This window comes from Pan paniscus, chromosome 13 (genome assembly GCF_029289425.2).
Source record: "Pan paniscus chromosome 13, NHGRI_mPanPan1-v2.0_pri, whole genome shotgun sequence".
NCBI lineage: Eukaryota > Metazoa > Chordata > Mammalia > Primates > Hominidae > Pan > Pan paniscus.
Window position 1 is genome coordinate 117253423 of NC_073262.2, and position 16089 is coordinate 117269511.

The 16089-nt window shown below is 37.9% G+C and overlaps 1 pseudogene; it reads left to right on the forward strand.

Moving 5' to 3' along the window:
* The first annotated feature begins 422 nt into the window (after positions 1-422).
* The window catches only part of LOC100980948 (alpha-endosulfine-like), a 68907-nt pseudogene continuing 53240 nt past the window's right edge, over positions 423-16089 (forward strand).

Sequence of the window (16089 nt, forward strand, 5' to 3'; positions counted from 1 at the left end):
ATTTTTCTGCCTGTTTATGATTTTTCTACTTGATTCCTGCAATAAAGCTGCATAATTTACAAATGCTAAATAACCAATTTGCTCAGGTTTTTACCTCTCATACATATGTCTTATGTATTCAGAGCCTTGCGTCTTCATGTTTCTTTAATATATTTGAGCACGAAGCAGGTTCCAGACCCTGTGCTAAGCATCAGATTTATAACTGTGAGCAAGACAAATAGAATCTGAACCTTAGTACCCAGTGGAGAATAAAAGGTAATAGTTGTTTCAAAAAGAAAATTATAAGATGCTATGAGAGTACTAGGAGTAGAGAGAAGGACTGGCTGAGGAAAGAAGTTCAAGGTGAAAAGTAGACATGAAATAAAGTGTGAGCTAAGAGTATTCCAGAAAGACAAAGCACATGCATGCTGTCCTTAGGGAGTATGGAGGTGGGACAAAAAGACAATGATTCTGGGAAAACATTGGAAATGAAGGCAGTTGTGGAAGATGGAGGGCCTTGGAGAGATGTTCATTACTGTGGACTTCATCTTGAAGGTAATGGAAAACTGCTGTCGTACTGGGGAGGTCTGGAGTAGGGCAAGAGGGATGAGTTAGTAGGTTTTTCTTGAAAGGATGGTGGCTTGGAGAAGGAGAGTGGCAATAGGAGAGAAGCAGATGTGGCAGGAGTATTTAAGAAGTAGAACAGGACTTGACTGGATGTGGTTGTCAGAAAACTGCCAAAGACGACTCCCTAACATCGGACTTGCACTGGATGGTTGCAGTTTACTGAGCTAGAAGGTGCTGGAGGTGGAAGAGACGAGCAAAGAATGAAACAGAACCTTCACGCCTGAAGTCTAAACTAGTTTGACAAAATTCTGATGTCTACGCTTCCTAATGCAAAGTTAAGCTGGCAGAATTGGCAGAATAGGGCCTGAGAGCAAGTGAGTGCCTTTCAGAAGTCCTTGTAAGATAAATGATCTCTTGACAGATGGGATTTGAAAAGAAATACATAATTCCAACCATTTAAATAAACAATGAGATAAGCAAAATTTACCGTCATGTTACCAACCAGAGTGTTGTCCAGACATACAGCAGCTGCCTCTTTCTGCATCTGTTCTAACTAGAATCCAGAGCTACACATCTTAGCTCAGTTATGGTAGCACAGTAAGCCACTTGCTTTTCAGATCTTGCCAACAGTATTATTCTCCAAGCTGGAGTTAGTTTTTATCTTATTAGTAAGGAGCTTTAAAGACGCTTTTTGCTTTCAAATCTTTTTATAGTATTTACTGTGTTAGCCTGTTTTCACACTGCTATAAAGAACTGCCCAAGACTGGGTAATTTACAAAGGAAAGAAGTTTAATTGACTCACAGTTCAGGATGGCTGGGGAGGCCTCAGGAAACTCACAATCATGGCTTAAGATGAAGAGGAAGCAAGGCACCTTCTTCACAAGGTGGCCGGAAAGAGAAATGCTGAGCAAAAGGCCAAGAGCCCCTTATAAAACCATCAGATCTCGTGAGAACTCACTATCTCTAGACCAGCATGGGGGAAACCGCCCCCTGATTCAATTACCTCCACCTGGTCTCTCCCTTGACACCTGGGGATTATAGGGATTATGGGGATTACAATTCAGGATGAGATTTGGGTGGGAACACAAAACCTAACCATAACAACTTCTTTCTAAATAGACTGTTTTATGATATCATTGTCTGAAGGGTTCTCCAATGATTGATTGGATACTTAACTTGGAACCTTATAGCTACTGAACAGGCAGATCAGGAAGACCATGTGGAAAGGGCAGAGTTTGCAAAATTAAAATGCTTACAGAGTAAGGCAATCTATATGATGACTAAAGTAGGCTAAATATAGAGGGGAGAAGCAACACAAGCACAATGTTAAATGGTGAATAACACATTGGCTCATAGTTGGTAACACATTAGGCAGTCACAGAGACTGTAGTATTATGGAGTAGGCACGTCTTATCCAAAAGCAAAATAGCTGCTCAGCTGATTATTACCATAAAGGAATATGTGACTTGAGTTGTCAGCTCTTTTCACTTTATCTTGAATTTTATGTCAGTCTTCTGATTTGTACATGTTATCAATTAATTCAACTCTTAAAGAATGTGTAAACCAAATAAAAAAAGTCTATCATACGCTGTCAATATGCGATAGTGATAGGAAAAAAAAGCAAGTTTGCCAATATTTCTCAGTCACATCTTAGCTGAAATAAGTGGTCCCTTCTGCCATAAATATCTTTAATGTCTGATGTTTTCATTTCCGAAGGAACCACCTTTGCCCACATGCCCCTGCCAGGAGGAGACACTGGAAAAACTAAAAATGAAACATATTATTTTTGCAAGACACAAGGCTGAAAAATACCTGTGGCATTGCCAATCTTCGTAGATGAATTATAAGTGAACCAAATCCATTTTTTAAATTGTATTTCAGTGTTTGTTAGGCAACATCACAAGACAAGACAAAATGAAAAATTCAGTCCCTGCCCAAGGGGCATGAAGCCTACAGAAGGAAGACAAAACATTCCTGAAATAAAAACACCAGCTGGGAAGGAGGCATAATTAACGAAATAGTGCCAAGATTATTGTCTCACTGCAATTACCACGTGTTTCTGATACTTCAAAAGAGACTGATGACTTGTGATGAAGGGGATAGACCAGGGACTCACACCCCCTGCATTCTGCATAGGATGGAAATGGAGTGTAAAGCTCTCGTATGCTGCGGTGCCTCATTTCTGTCAACAAAATGCGGCAAGTAAAACTAACTGATTTGCAAAGCACTGTAATAGTCCTTAATGTTAGTCCTTGGACAATTATACAGTTGCCTTGACCTTTACAGAAAATTAATAGCATTAAATTGCCTTATGTCTTCCAGGTACACCCAAATTTATTTTCTAAATAATTTTGCTACTGTTGTCTGACTTTTTAAAGACTTTATAAAGGTGTAGGGAGAATAGATGGGAAATATGTACCATAAACGATATCATATGACCCCGATATTTGTTTTTAGAAAATGTATGGAGGCAAAGAAAAAAGACTGGGAAGAAATAAACCAACACACACTGGCTATCTCTGGGTAATCTCAGGTGATTGTTATCATAAGAGGAACTCAGGTGATTGTTATTATAACAGCAAGCAGAAACTAACCATATTTTCTCAGTTATACTCCCACAAAGGCCCTCTGTGACTTTATTGTGCCCTGCCCTTTAGCTTAAATTTCAAAGGGTTCCTGTAATTTTTTCTGGTTTATCTTAAATAACAAAGAAATGGTCTCTTTTTCCAGATAATAAAAAGTGCAGTCTAATCTAAGGATCACACACAACTGTCAGGTGTAATATTAAAACTCCAAATGCTTTTTTGTTTTTTTAATTAATTTTTTTTATTATACTTTAAGTTTTAGGGTACATGTGCACAACGTGCAGGTTAGTTACATACATATACATGTGCCATGTTGGTGTGCTGCACCCATTAACTCCTCATTTAACATTAGGTATATCTCCTAATCCTATCCCTCCCCCCTCCCCCCACCCCACAACAGGCCCAGGTGTGTGATGTTCCCCTTCCTGTGTCCATGGGTTCTCATTGTTCAATTCCCACCTATGAGTGAGAACATGCAGTGTTTGGTTTTTTGTCCTTGCGATAGTTTGCTGAGAATGATGCTTTCCAGCTTCATCCATGTCCCTACAAAGGACATGAACTCATCATTCTTTATGGCTGCATAGTATTCCATGGTGTATATGTGCCACATTTTCTTAATCCAGTCTATCATTGTTGGACATTTGGGTTAGTTCCAAGTCTTTGCTATTGTGAATAGTGCTGCAATTAACATACGTGTGCATGTGTCTTTACCGCAGCATGTTTTATAATCCTTTGGGTATATACCCAGTAATGGGATGGCTGGATCAAATGGTATTTCTAGTTCTAGATCCCTGAGGAATCGCCACACTGTCTTCCACAATGGTTGAACTAGTTGACAGTCCCACCAGCAGTGTAAAAGTGTTCCTATTTCTCAACATCCTCTCCAGCACCTGTTGTTTCCTGACTTTTTAATGATCGCCATTCTAACTGGTGTGAGATGGTATCTCATTGTGGTTTTGATTTGCATTTCTCTGATGGCCAGTGACGATGAGCATTTTTTCATGTGTCTTTTGGCTGCATAAATGTCTTCTTTTGAGAAGTGTCTGTTCATATCCTTCGCCCACTTGTTGGTGGGATTGTTTTTTTCTTGTAAATTCATTGGAGTTCATTGTAGATTCTGGATATTAGCCCTTTGTCAGATGAGTAGATTGCAAAAATTTTCTCCCATTCTGTAGGTTGCCTGTTCACTCTGATGGTAGTTTCTTTTGCTGTGCAGAAGCTCTTTAGTTTAATTAGATCCCATTTGTCAATTTTGGCTATTGTTGCCATTGCTTTTGGTGTTTTAGACATGAAGTCCTTGCCCATGCCTATGTCCTGAATGGTATTGCCTACGTTTTCTTCTAGGGTTTTTATGGTTTTACGTCTAACATTTAAGTCTTTAATCCATCTTGAATTAATTTTTGTACAAGGTGTAAAGAAGGGCTCTAGTTTCAGCTTTCTACAAATGGCTAGCCAGTTTTCCCAGCACCATTTATTAAATAGGGAATCCTTTCCCCATTGCTTGTTTTTCTCAGGTTTGTCAAAGATCAGATAGTTGTAGATATGCGGCATTATTTCTGAGGGCTCTGTTCTGTTCCATTGGTCTATATCTCTGTTTTAGTACCAGTACCAGGCCGTTTTGGTTACTGTAGCCATGTAGTATAGTCTGAAGTCAGGTAGCGTGATGCCTCCAGCTTTGTTCTTTTGGCTTAGGATTGACTTGGCAACGTGGGCTCTTTTTTGGTTCCATATGAACTTTAAAGTAGTTTTTCCAATTCTGTGAAGAAAGTCATTGGTAGCTTGACGGGGATGGCACTGAATCTATAAATTACCTTGGGCAGTATGGCCATTTTCACGATATTGATTCTTCTTACCCATGAGCATGGAATGTTCTTCCATTTGTTTGTATCCTCTTTTGTTTCACTGAGCAGTGGTTTGTAGTTCTCCTTGAAGAGGTCCTTCACGTCCCTTGTAAGTTGGATTCCTAGGTATTTTATTCTCTTTGAAGCAATTGTGAATGGGAGTTCACTCAGGATTTGGCTCTCTGTCTGTTATTGGTGTATAAGAATGCTTGTGATTTTTGTACATTGATTTTGTATCCTGAGACATTGCTGAAGTTGCCTATCAGCTTAAGGAGATTTTGGGCTGAGACGATGGCGTTTTCTAGATATACAATCATATCATCTGCAAACAGGGACAATTTGACTTCCTCTTTTCCTAATTGAATACCCTTTATTTCCTTCTCCTGCCTGATTGCCCTGGCCAGAACTTCCAACACTATGTTGAATAGGAGTGGTGAGAGAGGGCATCCCTGTCTTGTGCCAGTTTTCAAAGGGAATGCTTCCAGTTTTTGCCCATTCAGTATGATATCGGCTGTGGGTTTGTCATAGATAGCTCTTATTATTTTGAGATACGTCCCATCAATACCTAATTTACTGAGAGTTTTTAGCATAAAGTGTTGTTGAATTTTGTCAAAGGCCTTTGCTGCATCTATTGAGATAATCATATGGTTTTTGTCTTTGGTTCTGTTTATATGCTGGATTACATTTATTGATTTGCGTATGTTGAACCAGCCTTGCATCCCAGGGATGAAGCCCACTTGATCATAGTGGATAAGCTTTTGGATGTGCTGCTGGATTCGGTTTGCCAGTATTTTATTGAGGATTTTCACATCAATGTTCATCAGGGATATTGGTCTAAAATTCTCTTTTTTTGTTGTGTCTCTGCCAGGCTTTGGTATCAGGATGATGCTGGCCTCATAAAATGAGTTAGGGAGGATTCCCTCTGTTTCTGTTGATTGAAATAGTTTCAGAAGGAATGGTACCAGCTCCTCCTTGTACCTCTGGTAGAATTCGGCTGTGAATCCATCTGGTCCTGGACTTTTTTTGGTTGGTAAGCTATTAATTATTGCCTCAATTTCAGAGCCTGTTATTGGTCTATTCAGAGATTCAACTTCTTCCTGGTTTAGTCTTGGGAGGGTGTATGTGTCCGAGAATTTATCCATTACTTCTAGATTTTCTAGTTTATTTGCATAGAGGTGTTTATGGTATTCTCTGATGGTAGTTTGTATTTCTGTGGGATCGGTGGTGATATCCCTTTTATCATTTTTTATTGCATCTATTTGACTCTTCTCTCTTTTCTTCTTTATTAGTCTTGCTAGCAGTCTATCAATTTTGTTGATCTTTTCAAAAAACCAGCTCCTGGATTCATTGATTTTTTGAAGGGTTTTTTGTGTCTTTATTTCCTTCAGTTCTGCTGTGATTTTAGTTATTTCTTGCCTTCTGCTAGCTTTTGAATGTGTTTGCTCTTGCTTCTCTAGTTCTTTTAATTGTGATGTTAGGGTGTCAATTTTAGATCTTTCCTGCTTTCTCTTGTGGGCATTTAGTGCTATAAATTTCCCTCTACACACTGCTTTGAATGTGTCCCAGAGATTCTGGTATGTTATGTCTTTGTTCTTGTTGGCTTCAAAGAACATCTTTATTTCTACTTTCATTTCGTTATGTACCCAGTAGTCATTCAGGAGCAGGTTGTTCAGTTTCCATGTAGTTGAATGGTTTTGAGTGAGATTCTTAATCCTGAGTTCTAGTTTGATTGCACTGTGGTCTGAGAGATAGTTTGTTATAATTTCTGTTCTTTTACATTTGCTGAGGAGTGCTTTACTTCCAACTATGTGGTCAATTTTGGAATGGGTGTGGTGTGGTGCTCAAAAGAATGTATATTCTCTTGATTTGGGGTGGAGAGTTCTGTAGATGTCTATTAGGTCCACTTGGTGCAGAGCTGAGTTCAATTCCTGGATATCCTTGTTAACTTTCTGTCTCGTTGATCTGTCTAATGTTGACAGTGGGGTGTTAAAATCTCCCATTATTATTGTGTGGGAGTCTAAGTCTCTTTGTAGGTCTCCAAGGACTTGCTTTATGAATCTGGGTGCTCCCGTGTTGGGTGCATATATATTTAGGATAGTTAGCTCTTCTTGTTGAATTGATCCCTTTACCATTATGTAATGGCCTTCTTTGTCTCTTTTGATCTTTGTTGGTTTAAAGTCTGTTTTATCAGAGACTAGGATTGCAACCTCTGCCTTTTTTTGTTTTCCATTTGCTTGGTAGATATTCCTCCAAATTCTTATCTAATTTGTGTCACTTTTCCTGTAATGAGCAGTAATGCTTGAGCCCACTTTAGACTAAAAATGCTACAGTGGAAAAAAGATAACAACTTGGCTTCTCTCTGTCTCACTTTGCATTCTCCACCATTTGCTAGCTGAAAGGTATGGCCTCTCCAGAGTTGGATGAGGGTAAAAAGGTGAATAGATGTAAAGGTGTAGGGACAATGTTCGTTGTTTTTGTTTGTTTGTTTGCTTTTTGGTTTTTGGGGTTTTTGTGTTTTTGTTTTTGTTTTTGTTTGAGACAGAGTCTTGCTCTGTCTCCCAGGCTGGAGTGCAATGGCATGTTCTCGGCTCACTGCAACCTCCGCCTCCCAGGTTCAAACAATTCTCCTGCCTCAGCCTCCCGAGTAACTGGGATTACAGGCACCTGCCACCACACCCAGCTAATTTTTGTATTTTTAGTAGGGATGGGGTTTCACCATGTTGGCCAGGCTGGTCTCAAACTCCTGACCTCATGAACTGCCCGCCTTGGCCTCCCAAAGTGCTGGGATTACAGGCATGAGCCACTGCACCTGGCCATTTTTTTGTATTTTTAGTAGAGGTGGGATTTCATCATGTTGGCCAGGATGGTTTCGAACTCCTGACCTCTAGTGATCTGCCCGCCTCGGCCTCCCAAAGTGCTAAGGTTACAGGCCTGAGTCACCGCGCCCAGCCAGGTCAGTTTTCTTTGAATGAGTCATCTGTGATCTGGTGTCTACGTTCTCTAGAAATGGCAGTCCAGAGCTGACTGTTGGCTTTATGGAGATCTTTTGCAAATTCTTTTGAGATTCATCTCTGCCCACCTCTAATGATAATTTCCTTTCACATGTTCACAGCATCTCCTCTGACACACATCAGATACCCCCTCAACATCTGAACTTGCAGCATTCCACATCCGCACTGGGGTCACATTGCTTCTTCACATAGTATTCTGGACAGGTTCTATTTTAATATAATTCCAGGCCATTCCTTTCAGTGGGACCTACATCTGTTCCACAAGAAACATACACCTTTGTTCCACCTTCAAAGAAAGCACAGCTCACTCTCAGAAACTCAAGTCAGTTTCTTATCTTAAGATTTCTCCTGGAAAAAACCAGACCCCAGTACCGAGCTCGCCAAACACCAGGGAACAAATGTCAATCCCTCCAAGTAGATGTTCTCAAACCCCTTATCTCATTTGGCTAAGGTGAGAAAGAAGCAATTCTTGTATACTCTCAAGATGGAAGACCACCCAAGGTTAAATGTGTCAGCTCCTTTATCTCTTAGTGCATCCTGCATACAGGGTCCACATGGCACTTTAGAATATGAGGTACATGAAACCTATTGTATTATTTGTAGCCTTTGCCGTTTCTGCTGAAACTCAATGATATAATTTTAAAAAGTACCGTTTTAACATGCTGCTGCATTATTCACTCTTGTAGGTTTTTCTCTTTTTTCTCATTTTTCTACATTCACACGAATTATTTGATTATTAGAAGAAAACATGAGTGTTTTTTTTCTGTGAGTATTCAGTGCTAATTTTGTGGAAAGAAATCGGCAACAGTTGTATATAGATTGGTTCAACAAAATGTTTAAACATTATTTCTTAACTAAGTCAATCATAGGAAAAGTTCCTTGAAATTTGTAGTTATAAAAATATGTACAAGCTTTTCTTAGAATTTTGCCACATGTATAAACAGAACAAAGCAACTCTACTCACATGTCCTTATGCCCACATCATGCCACTTCTCTCCTCTCTCCCTTATATTTCTTGTATTAATAATTTAAAGAGTCGTGGTGATACGACCACAGACTTACTAAGGGAAGTCTACAAGGCTACCCAGAAAAGGTTTTCAAGAATAGCACATCGCTGGGGAAATCACAATTATCTACTTAACCGCAGCTCTTCACTCTAGAAATTCAACTTGATGAGGGCAGCCAGAATGTATCAGACTCAGGGTAGCCAAACAAAATTACCTAAGAGTGACATATATATATATATAGAATACAAATCTTAGATCACAAACCTAGTTGTTCAAGAAATATTACTAGTTATGTTTCCTATTGAATTTAGCTTCGATTTTATGACTTCATGCTGCTAAGTGGAGAAATTTAATACTACTCATTTCATGGTAATCTGTTAATTGTAGGTTTTCTTAATCGAGTCACAGGTGACGGTGGGATGGTTTACGTAATTCTGGAGAAAGACAATCTGGTCTTCTGCTCTCCTTGATGAAACACCCACTCCCCCAACTCCCCGGGGAAGGGGAAGCCTTTCTTACCTCTTCCTCCCCAAACTCCCAGTCACCTCCCAAACACTCACACATTGTCATTAATAGAGATTGGCAGCTACTCCAACTGAATCACTCTGAAAAAGAGCCTATATCCCACCTATGTAAGAAAGAAAAATATAAACAAATAAATCAAAGGGGCAAGAAGGCAGAGAAGAAAAAGTGGGCTCAGTGTGACGAAAAGTTGAAAATTTGTTCCATTGCCTACAATTTCAAATGCCATTGATTAACTACTTTGCCATTTTACAGCCTCAGAGACATCGATGTGGATTTAGGGGCTAGTACCAAGAAAGGGCTCACAATCCCCCAAAAAGACAGTGTAGTGTTAACTATGAGTGACTCATCTTAAAAAAAATAACTGGGTCTGGTAGAGGATTATTTAATAAATCATAGCCCTGTGCACTAAATGGTGCTTCTGGCCTAGGGAAGTTAATTTTTTTCAAAAGCTTAATAGGTATTCGTTGTATAGCTACTCTGGTGGGATAGCCCAGAAACAAATGTTGGACCCAATTCTTCAATAGCACATATTTATTACAATCCTACAATAGAAAATACCAACTCAGAGCTGAGACAGAATGTGTTGATGGCTGAGCTCCCAGAGAGCACAAATAGCCACGGGGTGGACTGTAGTAAGTGCCCAAGAGAAGAAAAGCTGGAGTGTTATGGGAGCTGAGAGGAAGGTATAGAGTGTTTCAGGGAAGGGAATTTGGGATGGCCTTCTAGGGGTTTGAGCTAAAATCTAAATGACAGGGATATGGAGGCATAGAACTAAAGCAGGCTGATCCAAGGGACTGGCAAAAGCAAAGGCAAAGAGCAGTAAAGGAAGGGATTGCAGCCTGAAGGAAAAATAAGGTTGGAAAGGTAAGCTGGGGCACAGAGAAAGAGGGCCTTGAAAATCCACCTAAGTTATTTGGAGGATCTTCTGTTTCTGTTTTTCTTACTTTTTTGTGCTAGGGGAGTGCTCATGATTATTAAGCAAAGGAATGCAAATATCAGAGCTGTGCTTTAGAAAACAATGGGAAGAAGAGTGTAAAATGGATTAGGGGAGGAAATGGAGACAGTGAGAAACAAGCCTACTGAAATAGTCCCAGTGACATCTGCAGACAGCCTGGCCTGAGAATATGTCACCCTTTGCCTTTTATGTTCCTGGCACCCATCACTGCAAGTGCTAAACAAGATGAGGTTAAGTGATTGTCCAGAAAGGACAACACTGATTCCTAAAGGTAAATCTTAAACTGGAAGCAAAAGTTAAGGTCATCTGACAGGTGAGAAGTTAGGGTCATGAATGATTGAAAGGGTCTTCGAACTTTCTACTCACTAGCGTTTTCAATCCCTCTCTCTCAGAATAATTTAACAGGTACTCTTTCTTTCCTTGTTATCCCACCTACCTGCTCCAGCCTCAGAATATATGCAACAAAGCACAACTTTCATTTACATTTTTTTAAAAAGCACGGAATAGTATTTTTTCTAGACATAGAAAATGTTATTGGCTTAATAAAAGTAATTCAATTAATAACTTGGAAAACTCTGAATATAATTTGTAATTCTATCCCCAGAGATAATCACATTTAATTTGTATAAGCTTTTTCAGATATAGGAGGATATATGAAATACATGTTTCTACACTGGTAGATTTATAGACAGAGTAATATATATTGCTAGGTAAACTTTTTATTTGAAGTAATCATACAATCCATTCATTATCTGAAATAAATTCCTGTGCTCTTTTGTTGTCTTAAAATGCTGTCACTGTTGTTTTCACATCTCTCAAAGTCATCTCAAGATTAAAATCTACACTGAAATTAAAGAACTCTGTTTAGCTATCTCTTGGACCACATTACTGTCCTTACTTTAATTAGGTATCATATGCATATAGGACATTTGCTGCAAGGGAGCTGGCAGTCCTCATCAAACTCCAGGAAGTAAATAGTCGCTACTTTTCATCTCAGTACTCAGATTCATACGTGGAGGCATCCAGCAGTTCATAATGAGCCCAAGGTCACCCGGTACATGAAAAGCAGTCCTGAAAATCAAAGCCAGGATTTTGCAGCCTGAAACTTTTCCCTAAGGATGGAAATCTCTTCACGGAATGTTCAATCTCATAGTTCTGCACCCTTAGAGATAATTTAATTCAACATCTTGGCTTTGCAAACGTGGAAACAAAGGTACTGAGAGATTTCATGACTTTTGTGGGTCATGAGGATGGTTAATGACTGATCTTTCCACTGTTTTAAAACTAAACAGTATACAGAATTTTCTGAATACTGAGGGCCAGTGGGAGTATTGAGGGAGATATTTTCAAAATTTGTTTAAAAAGTTAATTAAAAACAAAACCTTTGGAATCAAAAATTAGAGTTCATTAAAAATGAAGAAAAGATAGCCTATTTTTGATCTGATGAAAGTGATTTAAAACTGAATTTCATTTTATAAATTCAGGGTCTATTAATTCAATAAGTATTTAAACTAAGTTATTAAGTCAATACATGTTTTATGATTTTTAATTAACTTTACTTTTTAAACATTGTATCCAGCTTTGCTACACATTTAAAATAGATTCTGTCGATATTTAATATGATTCTTTTTTTAAGTGTGTGGGGCCAGGGACTGTGCGTGTGGGTGTTTCAAAGGTAAAAATACTAACAATGTTAATAATCAAAATATTAACATTGGAGGATGGGCTTTCAGATTATTTTTATCTACCTTTTTCTTATGTGATTCTTACTTGGCCACTTTCAACAATAAGCATATATTTCTTACATATCAAAAAAATTTTGCCAATAAATCAAAGATTTTCTCAGTCTTTGTGGGGAAACAACTATCTATTGTATTTGAAAAGCAATATGCTATTTGCTTATTGAGGTAGATGCTGTGTTTGGCTTGCATTTTTAATATGTATTGAAGACTTCTTCTAGCACATCTTCCTTTACTGTGGTTTTCAGAAAGCACAAAATTACAATTTTAGACTCCTTTGCAGCTAGGGTTCAAGATGAGACTTCAGTTTTGCCCGTTAGACACATTCCTGTGAGGCTAGAATTTGGAAGTGAGTTGAATGGGGAGGGAGGCAGGGGATGTGTCACAGATGGTGGCAGATCACAGCAGAAATGGGGTGGTTCTGGAGTCATCAGCCTCCTGAGTCTGCAGCTGCTTGTGGCAGTGGTGACAACTACCCTGATCACAGCAGAGACCATATGATTCTGGGGCTGGAAGTTGTTTCTGGAAATTCCATCTACCACCTGCTTCTCTGGCTTTTCCAATGATACTACAAATCATCTAATACATAGTAATAAGTAGCATTCTGCTTAAAACTAGCTATGACAGTTTCTTTGCTTGCAATTGAGCACTAACCCATGGAGTTGTGTTCAAAATGTTTTTCTATGCTCTCCTTTTCTATGCTCTCCTTTTCTATGCTCTAGTCCTCAAGCTCTACATTTAATTTTTCTCCTTTTGTAATCCCAACAATAACTGCCTGTTGTTTTTTAAAAAACAAGCAGTACAATAGTGACACATTAATAAGTAAAAATAAGTCCTCATGCTCCCTACCCGTCATCCTAGACCCCAAAGGAATCCACAGTTAATAGTTTGTTGTTTCATATCTTTCCAGGTATTTTTTAATGCCTATAGAAAGTACAAACACATAGAAATTTTTTTCATTTTTACAAAAATGACATGATGTTATGGAAACATAGATCCTGCAACTTGGTTTTTTTCCATATTTGTATATACTGAGCTACTTTGTTCTTTTTAACTACTATATATTATTCAATAGGGTAAAGAACTAAAATATATTTCAACATTCCCCCAGTGATGAGCATGTTAATGTTTATAAACAAACTACTACATATTATTCAATAGGTGGAAGAACTAAAATATGCTTCAATATTCTCCCATGGATGAGCATGTTAATGTTTATAAACAATGTTGCAATAATCATTCTTCATCAATAAATATATCCTTGTTCATAGCTTTAAATATTTCTTGAGATGGATTCTAACATCTAATACAAAAAAACCTCTAAATGCTAGCAGATTGCATTTAACAGTTTTTAAAGAATAATGTCGGTTTTGCTTATTACTGTATCATCAGTGCTCAAAACATCATCTGCTGTGTAGAAGGCACTAAATAAATATGTGTGAAATGAATTCCAAATGAATGATCAAAAACAGACTAGGAGATGCATTAATGCAATTAACCACGTGAATGGATTAAAGAAGAAACAATAAATACATATACAACCATTGTGATGAATGTCCCCACAAATCAGGTAAAACTCCACATCTATTTCTGATTTTTAAGAAAATTTATTCATCAAGAAATAGAAGAAATAACATTAACCTGATAAAAGAACTTATCAGAAACCAACAGCAAAATATATTTGCAAGTATTCATAAAAGAAAGATTTTTTCTTTTTCTATTCATTTAAAAATATGAATATTTGTAAATATTCATAAAAGGTACACCTTTTGAGGTCTCAGTTATGAATAAAAATAAACTCACAAGCCTGAGATAGGAGAGAAGCAAAAATATTAAAGTAAGGTATGAAATATTAAATGACCTACTGACTCCCACAAAGAAATTCAAAGGAAACCTAATCAAAAAGCAAACTCATCAGCCACAGAGGTGCATTGAGTTAACCCTGAAGAAGTTCATCATATTTGGGGCGGGCCTGGTGGTCCAATTTTAATATCCGGAAAACTGTTGGTTCAGACAAGGAAAGGCTCTCAGGCACCAACGACTGGGCTACAGCTGTTCTGCTTCTTCTCCAGAACTCCAAGCCGCATATACAGAATCAAAGCCTATTCACCTCTTTCCCCGATCTTCTGCTGTATCCGTTCTAAATGTTTCTGATGCCCTAACTGTGGTCATTTGTAGGATATGAACAGGCCAAGAACAAGCCTCTTTTCAACTTCAGGAAATTCTTTGATAGAAAGTCAAATAGCAGAAAACAATCAATTGTCCCATAATTTAGGATATTTCATAACCATGTAAAAACATACCAGCTTTATATGTGCTTATATTGGGGGGAACACCCTAAAATGTGTTTAGTATAAAAGGGTCATATATGTGTACCTTTTTCTCTTTCTGATTTTATTGAAATATAATTTACATGTGTCATAAATTTACCCATTTCAAGTGCATAATTCCCTAATTTTAAGTATATTTATAAAGTTGTACACACATCACTATAATCTCATTATAGAATATTTCATTTTCCCAAAAAGAAGTCCTGTACCCATTAGCAGTCATGCACCATTCTCGCTACCACCAGCTCCTGGTAACCACTACACTACTTTCTCTTTCTAGATTTGCCCATTCTGAATATCTGATATCAACGGAATCGTACAATATGTGGCCTTTTGTGATTGACTTCTTTCACTTAGCATGTTTTCAACGTTCAATCATGTTGTAATCCATGTACGAGTTTTTGTGTAGTCATTTTTAAAAGAATTATTTTAGAGACTGGGTCTCACTCTGTCACCCAGGCTGGAGTGCAGTGGCGCAATTATAGCTCAGAGCAGCCTCAAACTCCTGGGCTCAAGTGATCCTCCCTCTTCAGCCTTCTGAGTAGCTAAGGCTACAGGTGCACACCACTATGCTTGGCTAAATTTTTATGTTTTGTAGAGATGGGGTATCACTATACTGCCCAGGCTGGTCTTGAACTCCTGGCCTCAAATGATCTTCTCACTTCAGCCTCCCAAAGTGCTAGGATTACAGGCATGAGCCACTGCACCCAGCCTAAACATGTGTTTTTATTTTTCTTGAGTATTTATCTAGGAATAAAATTGCTGAATCAAATGGTAACTCTGTGTTTACCATTTAGAGAAATCATCAGACTCTTTTCCAAAGTGGCTTTTACATGACCACCAGCAACGCATGAAGATTCCACTTTCTCCACATCCTTGACAGTGCTTGTTATTTTTCCATCTTCTTTATTATAGCCTTCCTAGTGATGCGATGTGGCATCTCATTTTGGTTTTCATTTGCATTTTCCTAATGGCTAATTATGTTAAGTATCTTTTCATGTGCATATTAGCCATTTTTATATCTTTTTTGGAGAAATTATTCAGATCCTTTGCCCATTTTTCAATTGAGTTGTTTGTCTTTTATTATTGAGTTATAAGAGTTATTCATATATTTTGATACAAATCCCTAATCAGATCTATAATTTGCAAATATTGCCTCCCATTCTATCGGTTGTCTTTTCACTATCTTGATGATGTCCTTTGAAGCATAGAAGTTTTTAATTTTGAAATAGAACTTATCGATCTTTTTTTATAACTTGAACTTTTGGTGTTGTGTCTAAGAAACTGTTGCCTAACCCAACATTTTTTTGTGCATTTTCTAAAGCACGTAAATACATATGTAAGCATAACTGCTTTTTTCTCTAAACGCTCACAGAAATGTAAATAGTTGGTAACTTTGTGAGGAGAGACAAAGGGAAAAGAAAATTTTACTTTTCACTTTGTTCATGTATATGTTTGAATTATTTTACCATATACATGTCTCACTTCTCTTTTAAGGATTTGTTTTTAAATCCAGATTGAGTACTAATAAATAGTAACTGCTGTTGGCA